The sequence below is a fragment of the Pelodiscus sinensis genome, chromosome 29 (genome assembly GCF_052426305.1).
Source record: "Pelodiscus sinensis isolate ZL-2025 chromosome 29, ASM5242630v1, whole genome shotgun sequence".
Classification (NCBI taxonomy): domain Eukaryota; kingdom Metazoa; phylum Chordata; order Testudines; family Trionychidae; genus Pelodiscus; species Pelodiscus sinensis.
The window spans coordinates 8417205-8431899 of record NC_143080.1 but is presented as its reverse complement, the minus strand read 5'-3'; the positions used below and the strand labels follow the sequence as shown (position 1 = coordinate 8431899).

At 48.7% G+C, this 14695-nt stretch overlaps 1 protein-coding gene across 2 annotated transcripts in view; it reads left to right on the top strand.

Moving 5' to 3' along the window:
* The window catches only part of MPP3 (MAGUK p55 scaffold protein 3), a 77148-nt gene continuing 62453 nt past the window's right edge, over positions 1–14695 (top strand). For both annotated transcript variants that reach the window (XM_006125717.5, XM_006125715.5), the window contains exon 1: positions 1–197. The gene's annotated coding sequence lies outside the window, so the exon portion shown is untranslated. The remainder of the gene's footprint in view (positions 198–14695) is intronic.

The following is a 14695-nucleotide window of genomic DNA, read 5'->3' as shown; positions in this document are numbered from 1 at the left end:
CAGCTGAGGCTCGGGTTCTCCTTTGGTGCACAAAGGGCCGGGAGGGGGGCAGCCCACGCTCCAGCCCCCCCGCCCCGAGAAGGGGGACGGGAGGGAGGCGGTGCGCGCAAGGGGCGCATGAGCGAGGCGCGCACGGGGCTGGAGGGACGCAGAGCCGGGGGAGCTGAGCACGGAGCTCCGGCCCCGTCGGCCGGCAGGTAACGACCCCCGGCCGGGCAGCGGGAGACGCGGCAGGAGCGCGCTCCGCTCCCCCGCCAAGGCCCCGGGGGAGGCGATTGCGCTGGGTCGGGCCGCTGCCCGCGCCCGGCTCGGGGAGGCTGGCTCCGGCTTGGCCCGCGCTGCACCTGCGGGCGCCGCTGCAGGGCCCTGGGAGCTGGCCGGGGCTCTGGCGTCTGCTCCGATGCATCCCGCTCGGACCGTGGGGGGCACGTCTTGGGGGGGCATTTCTGATGCATTCCCCGGGCCAGGCGAGGCGCTCCCCCGGCACAGCCTCGCTCACATGGGCGAGGCAGCGGAGAGCCTGGTGGGAATCGCATGGAGCAGCTCCAGGCAAAGAGGGGGCAACTCCCTCTGCCCACCCAGCTGAGGAATTCAGCAAGGGCAAACAAAGACGGAGTGTCCAGGGCAAGCGGGCTGGATTTTTTGTTTTGCTCCTGATGACAGACATCTCTCAGGGATGGTCTAGAGAGGTGCTTGGTCCTGCCATGAGGGCAGGGGACTGGACTCGATGACCTCTCGAGGTCCTTTCTAGTTCTAGTGTCCTATCATTTGCAGCCTGGTGGTGGGCATCCTCTGCTACATAGACCCCCCGCCGCCCCCACGAAAACATGCTTGTGCGGAGATGAAAGCCTAGCAGCAGCCGAACCAGTCCATTTAATTCATAATCCGGATCCCATGGAGACTGCAAGAGGCCCAGCTAATTAAAATATAATTGAAGGTTTAAAATGATAGGTTTGGATTATGCTAAAAATAATCTGAGCCAGTCAAGTTAGGGTTATCAGAAGATTGTAAAGACTCAAGTTGTTTGATAGGTGTGCGATTTTAAAAGAATTGGTTTCCTGCCATTTCACTTCTTTTATGTGTTAAGGTATTTTATGGTTTATCTGGTATAGGTTATTTTAAGACCCCCTGTCACTGTGGTATTTAAGTACCAAACAAGGCATCACATTATAGAACTGCATGCTAGGATTTGAATATTAAATTTTTTCAGTGCTTAAGACACCAATAGCTCCCAGACAACAATTTCTTTTGATGTCATTATACGGTAAAATACTATCCTTAAATCCCATAATTAACTCAAAGGTTAGGTAAGCCAGAGATTGAATTTTTTTGGTAGACAAAGTACAATGTCTCCAATAAATAGAGGCTGTGAAGGCTAGGACTATAATAGAGTTTAAAGAGAAGCTAGATAATTTCATGGAGGTTAGGTCCATAAAAGGCTATTAGCCAGGGGATAAAATGGTGTCCTTGGCCTCTGTCAGAGGCTGGAGAGAGATGGCAGAAGACAAATTGCTTGATCATTGTCTTCGGTCCACCCTCTCTGGGGCACCTGGTGTTGGCCACTGTCGGCAGACAGATTACTGGGCTAGAAGGACCTTTGGTCTGACCCAGTACGTCCGTTCTTATGTTAAAGATGTGGATGTTTAACTGGTTAAGGTTAACCAGGAGGTCCGCTGCAGACAGGGGCTGCTCCAGCATTCTGGCCGGAGTAGCCTCTATCTGCTTCAGGCCAGGGGGGCCCAGCAGGCAGAGGCTGTTTTGATCAGGATGCTAGAGCAGCCCCTACTCCTTCCCCCTTTCATCAGTTAATCAGTTAAACAATATATTTAACCGATTAACCAATGAAATGGGATTTTACATCCCTAGCCTCCAAAAAACGGAAGTCCCGTTTAACAAAAGCCATCCATGACGTTTCCAACACCCAAAATATTATAATTCATACCCCTTTCATGATCTGTTAGAGGTAGCGATTTTCCGAGAAGATGTTGAAATGCAATTGTTTTTGAAAAACAGTCCATCTTGGAAAATACATCCGCAGTACGGATGTGTCATTCCACAATAAGCCACAAATCTCGTTTGGAAACTATATAAACCTATTCGAGCAAAACCAGTTTCTAATCTAGTTCAGCCATCCAATGTAGACAGGCCAAACAATGCCAGAATCCTGTTCAAAGATTCTGTTTGGTCCACCCACGAACTGGCTGACTAAACTGAGTTGGAGCGGTGTTCAGACTGGACTCTATCCATACTGGATAAGAAACAGAAAGAGTCCGCTCCGTAGCCTGTGAAGCTGTTTACATCTTCTGCCCAAATAATAATAGAGCCAAAATAGGATTAAAATGGAACTAGGGTTTGGAGAGAATCCCGTATGAAAGAAAGAGTGCATCTCAGTGAGTGAATGCCTTCAGTATTGAAATGATGCCCTGATGTATTGTAATTTGCTTGCCCAATGCTAAATTTTGCCTCAATATATTAGTCATCTTAAAGGCATAGGACTGAATCGACAACTAATATTATGACAAGAGGTACTCACCAGCAAAGCCCAGGGGGTAATGCAGTTGAATGGTTAGTGTGTTGATCTGGCGTGGGGAGACCTTGCTGTTATTGCCAAACCTGATTTCCTAGATCCAGGCTGAAATATCTGATCAGAACAAGGGAGACACCCACTCATACCACTGCAGCTAGGTTGCCCAGTGGTTAGGGCACTCACATGGGCTGTGAGAGCTCCTGATTCAGACTAGAGACTGGAATCTCACCCTCCTGCTTCTGGTGGGTGTACCATGGATTTATATAGAGACTTTATGATATTGACTGTCAGGGGTGGCTGAGAGTTTTGTGTGGCTCAGGGCACGGGGCCTATTGAAGCGCATGCGCCACGGCCACAGCCGACGTAGTAGCGCGTGCATGGGGCCTATTGAAGCGTGGGGCCCGGGGCAGTCGCCCTGCCCTATATCCGCCGCTGCTTTCTGTCTTCTTATCTCTCCCTTTCTTAATGGTTCTTAACGTTCTGTCAGGGTTGTGGGGGGTTTTTTTTTTTTTTTTGGACTGCTGCCGTACATGGAGCAGATGTTCTCAGAGAATGAGCCACAATGACTCTAAGATCTCTCTCTCTTGATTGGTAATAGCTAATTTAGACACCACCATTTTGGACGCATAGTTAGGATTATGTTTTCCAATGTGCATTACTTTGCATTTATCAACACTGAGTTTCATCTGCCATTTTGTGGCTCAGTCCCCCGGTTTTGTGAGATCCCTCTGTAACTCTTGGTTGATTTTTATATCATCTGCAAACTTTGCCACCTCACCTTTTTCTAGAAAAACTTAAAAAACAGCAAATAGTCTAGCAGCACCTTAGAGACTAACAAAACATGTAGATGGTACCATGAGCTTTCGTGGGTACAACCCACTTCATCAGATGAATGAAGTATTAAAGGTCCAGTTCCAAAAAAAGAAGAGGGTTGTGCCCACGGAAGCTCATGAGACCATCAACATGTTTTGTTAGTCTTTAAGGTGCTGCTAGACTGTAACTGGACAAACTTAAAAAACAACAAATAGTCTAACTCGGCTGCCCCTCTGAACCCTTTTTCTAGATTGGTCATGAATATGTTGAACAGCTCTGAACCCAGTACCAATCTTTGGGCAACACTGTTATTTTATTTCTCTCCATTCGGAAAGCTGACCATTTATTCCTACTCTTTGTTTCCTTTGTTTAACCAGTTAGCTGATCCAGGAGAGGATGTTTCCTGTTATCCCATGACAACTTCCTTTTGCTTAAGTGACTTTGGTCACGTACCTTGCCAAAGGCTTTTTGAAAGTCCAAGCGCACTGTATCCCCTAGATCACTGTATCCCCTAGATCCCCTAGATCACTCTTGTGCACATGTTCGTTGATGCTCTCGAAGAATTATAAGAAATTTTCTACACTCAGTGCATAGTCAACCTGTGGAACTCCTTGTCAGAGGATGTGGTAAAACTAGGACTTTAACAGGGTTCAAAAAAGAGACGGATAAATTCACGGAGGTTAGGTCCATCAATAGCTATTAGCCAGGATGGGTAGGAATGGTGTTCCTAGTCTCTTTTTGTCTGCAGATGGATGACAAGAGAGGGATCGGGGATGATTACCTGTTGTGTTTCCCACCCTCTGAGGCAGCTGGTGTTGGCCACTGTCGGCAGACAGGATCCTGGGCTAGATGGACCTTTGGTCTGACGCAATGTGGCCGTTCTTATGTTCTTTGTGCTCTTCTGATAAGGCATGATTTCCCTTTACCAAAGCTGGGTTGACGCTCCCCCAACAATCTTCGTTCATCCATGTCTCAGGACTAAGATCATTTAGTTCTTTACTAAATTAGTTTGTTTGATACCGAAGTTAGGCTTGCCACTCTGCAATAGCCAGGATCGCCTCTGGAGTGTTTTTTATTTTTATTTTTTATAAATCGGTGTCCTGTTGACTATCCTTCAGTCAGCTGATGCAGAAGCTGATTTAGCTGACATGCCACGGCTTATAGTTCAGCAATTTCATACTTGTGTGAGTACTATCTGCTCCTGGGGACCTTTTACTGTTTAATTGAAACCTCCTCTGTTGACACTCAGTGTCTGGGACAATTGCTCAGATTTGTCACCTACAAAGAATGACTCAGGTGTGGGAATCTCCTCATACCCTCTGCAGCCAAGACTGGATTTCGCATCTTTGCAATGGCTTTGTCTTCCTTCAGTCCCCTTGAGCACTTGGATCATCTGTTGGTCCCAGTGACCGTGTGGCAGGCGTCCTACTTCTGATGTGCTTAAAAAAAGTTGCTGTTAGTTTTTGAGTCTTTGGCTAGTTGCTCTTCACATTTTTTTGTGGCCTGCTTAGGGATGTTAGATGTTGTTTCTTTTAGTAATCGTGTTGCCACAACAATTTTCAGTGGTTACACAGTTACTAAAATGCTCCCCCCAGGCATGGGGCCAGCAGTCAGTGAGCTTCCAGCCCCACTCCTGGGGAGCCCCCTGCCACCCTATGCTGCTGCCTCTGAATCAGAGGCAGCAGCGTAGACAGGCAAGTGGAGCTGGGCTGCAAAGGGAACCAGTTGAAAAACTGGCTGCCCACGGCAGATACAGAGGCAGCAGCTCTGGGGCAGCAGGCAGGAGCTGTTTTTTAAACCGGCTCCCTGCTAGGGATGTTCAATATCGGGTAAATGAATAATCGATGAACCTCATGAACTCTTATTGGTTACTTGACTATTCTGTAGTACCCAGGGGTGGGACCGGCAGCCGGTGCGCTCTGGCACCACTCCCAAGGAGCCCCCTGCCACTCTTTGCCAGGGTCCCTGCCTGCCCGCCTGGCTCCTAATACACTTTACTTGCAGAGCCGCAGCAGGGGTAGGTCCTGGACCTGGCGCAAGCTGGGACTGAGCCGGGCTGCAGGCTAGTCTGTTAAAAAAATTACTAGTGGGGGTGGGAGAATGCGGGTGGTCTATAGCATTAACATGTAAGCTTTTGCTTATTGGTTAATCGACTACACTATTACATCCCTCTTCCCTGCATGGACCAGCTCCCATCTGCTGCCTCTGTATCAGAGGCAGCAGTGTGGGGTAGCAGGCAGCTGCTCTGCGTGCCCTTCATTTAAAACTCAGACCAGCAGGATGGATCTAGGTCAGCTACCACTCTGAGTTTAAAATGCAGAGCATGCAGGGGATGCATGTGTTTCAGTTAACCAGGACTGTTAAGCAATCACTTATCCATTAAATGGTTAGCCGGCTAGCTGCTAACATCCCTAGGCCTGCCTAATTATACTTGTCCAGGTTTCTGCTCCTTTCTGTTTTCCTCAGTAGAGTTTGACTTCCACTTTTTGTGTGTGTGTGCGCCTCTAATGGGTTTTTTTAATTCTCTTGTTCGGCCATGGTGGCCTTTTCCCTCTTGCTATTTTTAATTGGGTGTTTACATTTAATTTGCAAAAGCGACGAGGAGTCCTGTGGCACCTTATAGACTAACTGAAGTGTAGGAGCATAAGCTTTCGTGGGCAAAGACCCACTTCGTCAGATGCATGTCTGCATTACATTTAATTTGAGCCTCTATCATGATGCTTTCAAAATGCTTCCATGTGCCTTGCAAACTTTTCACTCTTGTGTTCCCTTTCATTTCCATCTAGTTTGCGTCCTCATTTTTGCGTAGTTCGTCTTTCTGAAGATCAGTGCTAGTGTGGTGGTCTTTCCACATGCCCTTCCCCGAATATGTTACATTTAATTTTATTATGGTCATTATCACTGAGTGGTTCGGTGATATTCCTGTGCTCCACTTAGGACTAAATCAAGATTTACCTCTCCCTTTGTAGGTTCTAGGGCTGTCTTCTCCAAGAGCATCAGTCATCAGCAGTAAAAAGTTGCAGAGGACTGGCCATGTTAGTCTGTAACTTTAAAAAGAAGGCGTCACCTGTTGCACCTTTAGATCATGAGTTTTCATGGGTAAAACCGCTTCATCAGATGAGTCGGAGTGGAAATGACAGAATCCAGAGTATAGATAACAGCAAAAACAGTTACCCGTCAATTGTAAGACCATGTTAATGATGCTCATGGAGTCAGGCTGCATATGTCCCATTCATATCTTGTGATGTGTAAATGCGAATATGGAAAGCAGGGGAAATTGCCTTTGTAATGCGTGAACTAGTTAATGTCTTTATTCAAGCCCAGTTGATGGTGTCAAATTTGTAAATGAATTCCAGTTCAGCAATTACAGAGGGAGACTGCTGAACTGGAATTCATTTACAAGATTCTGTAATTTCCACTCCCAACTCCTCTGAAGTGGGTTTTACTCATGCAAGCTTGTGATCTAAGATATTTGGTAGTCGCTAAGGTACCACCGGACTGCTCATTGTTTTTAATGCCACTAATAGTGTTTATCATAAATCTTTGTGTTATAAAGTTCCGTCATCTAACTCTAACTATATTGCTCACATCCAGGAGTAAGAATAGTCTTGTATCTTGCTATCCAAACCTGATATCCTAACTAAACAACTTCCCTCCTATTATTTTAAAAAAAACCCTCAACTTTTCTTGGGCTGCATTTTGAAAGTCAGCAGACTCTGGCTACAATTTAAACACTCCCCAGTCCTTAACAGTGGCAACTAACAGACCCTCAAACCATGAGCCATGAAAAATTTTCAGTCAATAAATTACACTAATGTGCACAAGCATAGAATTTAGCTCCATATGTACAGGATCAACCTCTCTAATCCAGAACTCTGTGGTCCAGAAACATTCATGATCCGGAATGATTTTTTAATGGGTGTGGTCAAGTTTCCCATGGTCCCATAAAGTTTGTTTACAGCCACGAGTTCTATCTCTAAGTGTTCTGTGCTGTTATTTAGCTCTAAATTACCCCTAAATGTCCTCTAGCAGCCCAATAAGTAGTGGAAGTGCTGGTAAAGCTGCTAGAAAATATTGACCTTCCGTGGTCCGGAAAATTCTCTCATTCGGAATCTGTCAGGTCCCCAGGGTGCTGGACGAGAGAAGTTTAACCTGTACAATACTGCTTGAGCTGAAAAAGACTGGAGCTTTATTACTAGTCCTGCAATAATCAGAGTTGAATTGAACTGATATAATTTTGTTCAGCCCTCAAAAGATAAAAGACCGTGTAAATGTTTAGGATCCTGATTATAGATGAGTGTGTGCAAAAGCAAACTTCGTGATCCTTGTTATAGGAAACATTTAGAGTTAGTAGTTAAGATCATGTTCAAAACATCAATTTTGTAATGTAGAGGTTAGAAGTGTGTGGTTTTTTTGTTTGTTTGTTTTGTTTTTTGTTTTTTTGTTTTTGGTACTGTACCACTTGTGTGGTGGTTCTTAACAGGCACTCGGTATTTTAATTAGATTTCATAGCTTGTTTATTAAAGTGTTATTGAAATCAGCTATACGCAGGCAGTATTGTTGTAGCTGTGTTGGTCTCAGGAGAGTAGAAGGACAAGGTGAGGAAGCGAATATTGTTTATTGGACCAGCTTATGGTGGTGAGAGTGAGAAGCTAGTCTCTCTCCAACCTCTAATTTTTTCCACCCATGTGCAGAATACATTTTATGTGCACCAAAGCATGTGCAGATGTGCACCACCAGTGGTCCAATAAAAGATATTCCCTCATCCACCTTGTCTCATTGATGTCCGCTATAGTTTCTATTAGAAAAGTACTCTTGGACAAATATGTAGAAAGTGCAGTACATGCCAGTCTACATATAGCAGGTGAAACACACTGATTTGGAGTGAAATTGATCAGCACGTCGGTGACAGACTGCAAAATGTTCTTCACCATGCCAAAAAGTAGACTCTGAAAAGGAAGTAAATCCCACAGGGCACTGAATGAGAAAAGTATGTAGGACACACACTTTGCGGCAAAGGAATTGGGCTGGGCTTAAGGAAGGGGGTGGCAACTGCACAAATGAAGACTCCAAAGAGACCTCAAAGATTCATGGGCATGGTAACCTAAGCCAGGGAGGGCAGTAATGTTGGTGAGGGGGGACCACTCCCAAGATTTTGGTAAGTGGTTAAGGGCTGCACTTTTCTATGGAGGAGATGCGGGGTCTGGCCCGGAGGTTGGATGCAGAAGGGAGCTTGGGTAGGGGGTTGGGGTGCAGGAGGGGATGTGGGGTGTGGGAGGGGGTTGTGGCCGGGGCAGAGGATGGGGGTGCATGGTCTGGAAGGGGGGAAGGGTGCAGGAGAGGATTCTGGCCTGGGAAGGAGTGTAGGAGGGGGTGCAGGACCTGGGGGTGCAGCGGGGTTGGGGTGATGACCTCGGACAGGGAGCTGGGGCATGGGAGTGGGGAGGTGCCAGAGGCAGACTGTGGCCAGGGGGTGCTTATCTAGGCGATTCCTGGCCAGCAGCCCGGGGAGGACCCTCAGACAGGCTCCCTGCTTACTGCAGCCCCAGGCTCAAAATGTCTGGATGCCCCCTTTATATGCCTCTCTATGCTGCATGCTGCCAGGGTGGGGGGAGCTGCCCCGTCCCTAGTGCAATCGCTCAGCTCCCATTGGCTGGAACTGGCCAATGGCAACTGAGAGATTGTGCTGGGGGTGGTGGCAGTGTGCAAAGCCTCCTCTCCTTCCCTCTTCCCCCCCCAATGCAGAGGGGCACATGGAGCAGCCAGCTGCTTTGAGTGGCATGGGACTGCTCCCTGCCTGAGGGCTCTCTGGGTCCTGTCATGGCTGGGTTCGGCTTGTGGGCTGTAAATTGCCTGCTCCTGATCTAAGCATATTCAGGCCTCGGGATGGATTTGGCCCATGGGCTGTATCTTGTCTGCCGCTGATCTAAGCATATTGATCCCAAATTTGTTACAGCTAAGTGCTTCGCTCACAAAGCTGAACGCGGAGAGTCCAGCATGCCAGAAAGCGGACTGGCAAAACCAGCTTTTGGGGGAAGGAAAATGACTTGTTACAGTCACATCTTCAGATATGCGGAGATCAACAAAGAGTTGATCTTAACCTGAACCCCGGCTCTTTGATCTCCGTTGGTGTCAGTCACATGCGATAAGGGAGCTGCTCTGCAAGATCAAGCACTTGTTTCCAACCCACTGGTTACCCTCAAATAGGTCTATGCCCATGTTGAAAAGTAAAGCTGGTGATGGTGTCAGGCAGTAAGGTGTTTCATGAATATTTATGGGAGAAATAGGGCTAGGTAGGGAAGGGGATCATGTGATGATTACCTTTTGTATTCACTCCCTCTGGAGCATCTGGCACTGGCCAGTCGGCAGATAGGACACTGGGCTAGATGGACCTTTGGTCTGATCCAGTACGGCCGTTCTTATGCTCTCTAGGCAGGTAGAGACCCTGCATAAGTGGGGAAGAAACTGGTGGAAGAAGAGAGGGTGGAAAGTTTGAGTCTGTTAAAAACAGTTTTGAAACTCAGTTTGGACACCTATGACCCCAGGAGGTGACTAAAGGTCTACACTAAAAAAGGGAAGCTTGAATGAAGAAGAGAAGAGAAGAGTGAGGGGGGATTTGAGAGCAGCTTTCAACTTCTCGAAGGGAGGTTCCAAAGAGGCTGGAGAAAGGCTGTTCATAGTAGTGACAGATGGCAGAACAAGAAGCAATGGTCTCAAGCTGCGGTGGGAGAGGTCCAGGTTGGATATTAGGAAAAACTATTTCACTAGGAGGGTGGTGAAGCACTGGAATGGGTTACCTAGGGAAGTAGTGGAGTCTCCATCCCTAGCAGTGTTTAAATCTCGGCTTGACAAAGCCCTGGCTGGGTTGATTTAGTTGGGATTGGTCCTGCCTAGAGCAAGGGGCTGGACTTGATACCCTTCTGAGGTCTCTTCCAGCTCTATGCTTCGTTAGAAACCACAGTACAGAAATTATTGTACAAAACACTTCCCAGCCTTCAAAAATGACCACTAAACACCTTGTCCAGTGTAAGAAAACACTGCTGATCCCCAGCTCCGCTTGAGTTGCCCCTTTGAAGTGCCGGCGTGGCACTTCAAAGGAGCAGCGCAGCATTAACGCCTTACAAAATGATCGTGGCAATCCTGTCCTGCATTAATGGCAGGCGTTAACACAGGTCAGATGACAGCCTGAGTTTAAAACAACCTGGCTGGTGACTTGCTGAGGTAACTCCTGAATCAGCTGGAGCCCGAGCATCGTACCTGTTTTATAATTGGTATCCGTGAAGGCTGCATCCCAATACAGAAAACAATTCAGAGGAAATTCTTAGCATTCGTTACAGGTCCTGTAAGGCAGTGGCGCTGGAACAGTTTTTGGAGGGGGAGGAGTGGGTGCTGAGATGCACCCCTCCCTTACTCCTGTCTGTGCCCCTTAAGTGCCCTCTTTGGCCCGGCAGCTTGGGCCCCAAGTCCAGTGGCCAGGCAGCCGAGCCCCTGTGTGCGAGGCCAGTGGTCGACTGGGATCCCGGAGCTGGCAGCCAGAATCCCAGACGACATATGTGTGCGGCAAAGAAGTTGAAAACCTGGGCATGCTGCAGCACCCCCACAGCTGCACTTTGGAGATTGGGTCATATGTGGGGCCCTACCAAATTCGCAGTCCATTTTGGTCAATTTCATGGTCACAGGATCGTAAATGTCATGATTTCAGTTACTTAAATCTGAAATGTCATGGGGTTGTAAATGTCGGGGTCCTGACCCAAAACAAGAGGGGTGTGTGTCCTAAAGTTATTGTATGGGGGGGGGGGGTTGCAGAACTGCTGCCCTTGCGCAGTTGCTAGCTGCAGTGCAGAAGTAAGGATGGCAACCCCTTTTTGGGTCAGGACCCGCCCCCTCGTTTGAGAAATGCTGTTCTCTCCCATGAAATCTGGTCTTTTGTGGGCTTTTACTCTGTGTTCTATAGATGTCATGGGAGGAGACTAGATTTCACTGTCTGTGGTAAGGATGTTAAATATCGATTAATTTACTAGTCAAGTTGTCGATGGAATTTCCATTGACTACTCGACTAGTCGATAGGCACTTCCGCATTCCTCCTTTGAAATGTAGAAGAGCCCCAGCGGGGGGAAGTGCCCGCATGGAGCCTGGGGTCAGCAGGGGACTCAGATTCCCCCACGGTTCCCAGGCTCCATGTGACGCTGCTGCTTTGAAATGCCGCACGGAGCCCAGGATCAGCTGGGGACTCCCCAGCTGACCCTGGGTTCCGCGAGATGCTGCCTCTTTGAAGTATTTCTAGCAGCTGATGTGGAGGTGTGAACACCAAGAGAGGAGAAACTGCTTTTGTAGCTGGTTAGCCCACTAGAAGTGGGCCTCATCCTCCCTGACTGAATTGACCTTGTTATTTCTAACCTGAACTCTTTTCTTATGCCCAGGGCTCGCCAAGCTGCGCAGCCCTGCCACGGGCGAGTAGATCGCCTAATTTTCCAGCCCTGCGTATGCCTGTATATTTATACCTGCCTCTGGAATTTCCACTACATGCATCTGACGAAGTGGGTCTTTGCCCACGAAAGCTTATGCTCCAATAAATCTGTTAGTCTATTAGGTGCCACAGGACTTCTTGTTGTTTTTTGCAGATTCAGACGAACACGGCTACCCCTCTGATAGCAGTAGGAAAGCTGTGCCAAACGAATAGTGAAATATCTCTTCCCCAAATAATGTGACATCTAAAGGCAGAAAAACGTAGTGTGGAAGATCAAAATCATGCAGGCCGGCCCTCTCTCCCTCCCACTGCCCGGAACAGCCTCTGCCCTCTTACCCCACCCTAGCTGTCTGCGTATTGGCATCCCCTGCTCAGCCCCAGCCACCCCAGTCCCTGAGCCCGCTGATAAAGGCAAAAGCAGCTGATTCCCATTGGAAATCATTGAGAACTGGGTACCAAAGGACAGTCCTCCACCGAAGTTTTGCCAATAGGGCTGTGCCAGTGAACCCGCCTACTGACGATGCAGCTTCTACTGACAAAAAACGTTATTTCCCGTACGTCTGATACCAGTCCCCCAACCCAAATCAGCTGTACTGACAAAAATACTTTTATGCTGCTATAATTGTATCTGCACTAGGGTTCTTGGAGTGCAATGACATTGTGCAGTATCAAGGCTCCCCTCTCAGCCGTCACGAACATGCCGGCTAAATTTCTCGGTGATGGTTGGCCTGACTCCATTAAAAACTCTCCGAAAAGCTCGGGGCAGATCCTCAGCTGGCCTAAACCAGGGGGAAGGTGGAGGCTCCCACCATGCGCGGAGGAAGGCGATTGGGCTCCCCAGGGCAGCCGCCTATCACACGGTGCTTGGCCCCAGTGGCCAGAGCAGCTGCCCTCCGTGGCGCCGGAGCTGGACCCGGAGCCCGGTGAGGCTGCCCCAATTTGTTTTTACTATAGCGATGGGAAGGTATAACAGGGCACAGCAGAGCCGCTCTTGGTCCTACCTCTGCTCGGCTTCAAAAACCACTCAGAGATCTTCTGGCTCAGCAATTACTGATGCAGTTTATTTATACAGTAAAACCCATCAGCTATCTCTGGCCATTTCCAGTCTGAGTGGGGCTTCTTTTTCTTGAAGCCAGGAAGGGAGCACTGTTCCCTCTCCTTCCTTCCTCGCCGCCAGTCCTAGGCTAATCAGCCGGGTAGCTCTTTCGCCTTCGCCTATAAGGATGCAGGGGGTCGGACTAGATGATCATAATGGTCCCTTCTGACCTTAACGTCTATGAGTCTATGAGGTTCCTCTAGTTCAGTGTTTCTTAACCTTTTTTTATAAAGTGCCCCTTTAAAAAAAAATTATAAGTACTCTCGGTACCTACAGTTTTCAGACACACACATTTTTTTCTACCATTGCAACACATTTGTTTAAACAACTTGATCGTAGCCAGGCGGGCGATGAAATTTTGGGGTGTAAAAAAGGACGAAAATAATACAGCGCTGTAAAACTTACAACAAAAATTCAGTTTTCTTCACATTTCAGTTGTGTTGACGAACCCCCCTGACTTCTCTCGAGTACCCCAAGGCTACTTGTACTGCTGGTTGAGAAACGCTGCACTAGTCCTCTCCAATTTACCTCCATTAATTGGAGCTGGAGTGACAGAGAGATGACTCAGCAATTCCTGCTCAGCATCTTGTCGCAGAAGTATCCCCCCCACACCCAGCTACATTTATTTCAAGCCACGGGGAAGCCATGTGTATCCACTAATAGCAGATTGGGGTGTTGCCAAGGTACAGATGTGCCTTCTCAGCACCAGGAATCAAAATGGGGACCGAAAAGTGCAAACAGTGAAGCAAACATTTAAATTTTTTCCTAGACGCTCTCACATTTTCACAGAGATGTGCCAGTGCGTTCGTATTGCCTTCCCTTTTTAGCTTGCTGTGCGGTGCTATGCATGGCCCTGGTCACCGAGACAACCGCCCACTGCAAGGCGCTTGGCCCCGGCGGCCTGGACAGCCACCCTCCATGTGGTGTAGCGGCCCTCGGAGTTGGAATCACAGGGTATGTCTACACTAGAAAGTTAGTTCGAACTAACACACGTTAGTTCGAACTAACTTTCCTATGCGCTACACTAGCGCTCCGCTAGTTCGAATTTGAATCGAACTAGCGGAGCGCTTAGTTCGAACTAGGTAAACCTCATTTTACGAGGACTAACGCCTAGTTCGAACTAGCTAGTTCGAACTAAGGGCTGTGTAGCCCTTTAGTTCGAACTAGTGGGAGGCTAGCCCTCCCCAGGTTTCCCTGGTGGCCACTCTGGCCAACACCAGGGAAACTCTATGCCCCCCTCCCGGCCCCGGACCCCTTAAAGGGGCACGGGCTGGCTACGGTGCCCGTGCCAGGTGCAAGCCTGCCAGCACCCAGCTAGCAGACCCTGCACCTGGCACGGCACAGAGCCACCCACCCGATGCCCCCCAGCCCACCCCCTCTTGCCGGGACCAGGCTGGCGGCTCCCGGGAGCTTGCCCTGGACCGCAAGAGGCGGGCACCTTCCTGGGCTAGTGCGGACATCGTGGACCTTGTCCACGATCTCCGCACTAGGCACAGGAAAGTGGCCGTCTAGGGCAGGAGAGCTGCCAGCCTGGCCACCCAGGACCAGGTGTGCATGAAAATCAAGGGGGTCCACTGAGACCCCCGACACTGAGCCCTGAGCTTACAATGGCCGTCCTGGGTCAGACCAAAGGTCCATCTAGCCCAGTAGCCTGTCTGCCCACAGCGGCCAACCCTAGGGACCCTGGAGGGGATGGACCGAAGACAATGACCAAGCCATTTGTCTCGTGCCATCCCTCTCCAGCCTTCCACAAACTTTGGGCAGGGACACCACTCCTACCCTCTGGCTAATA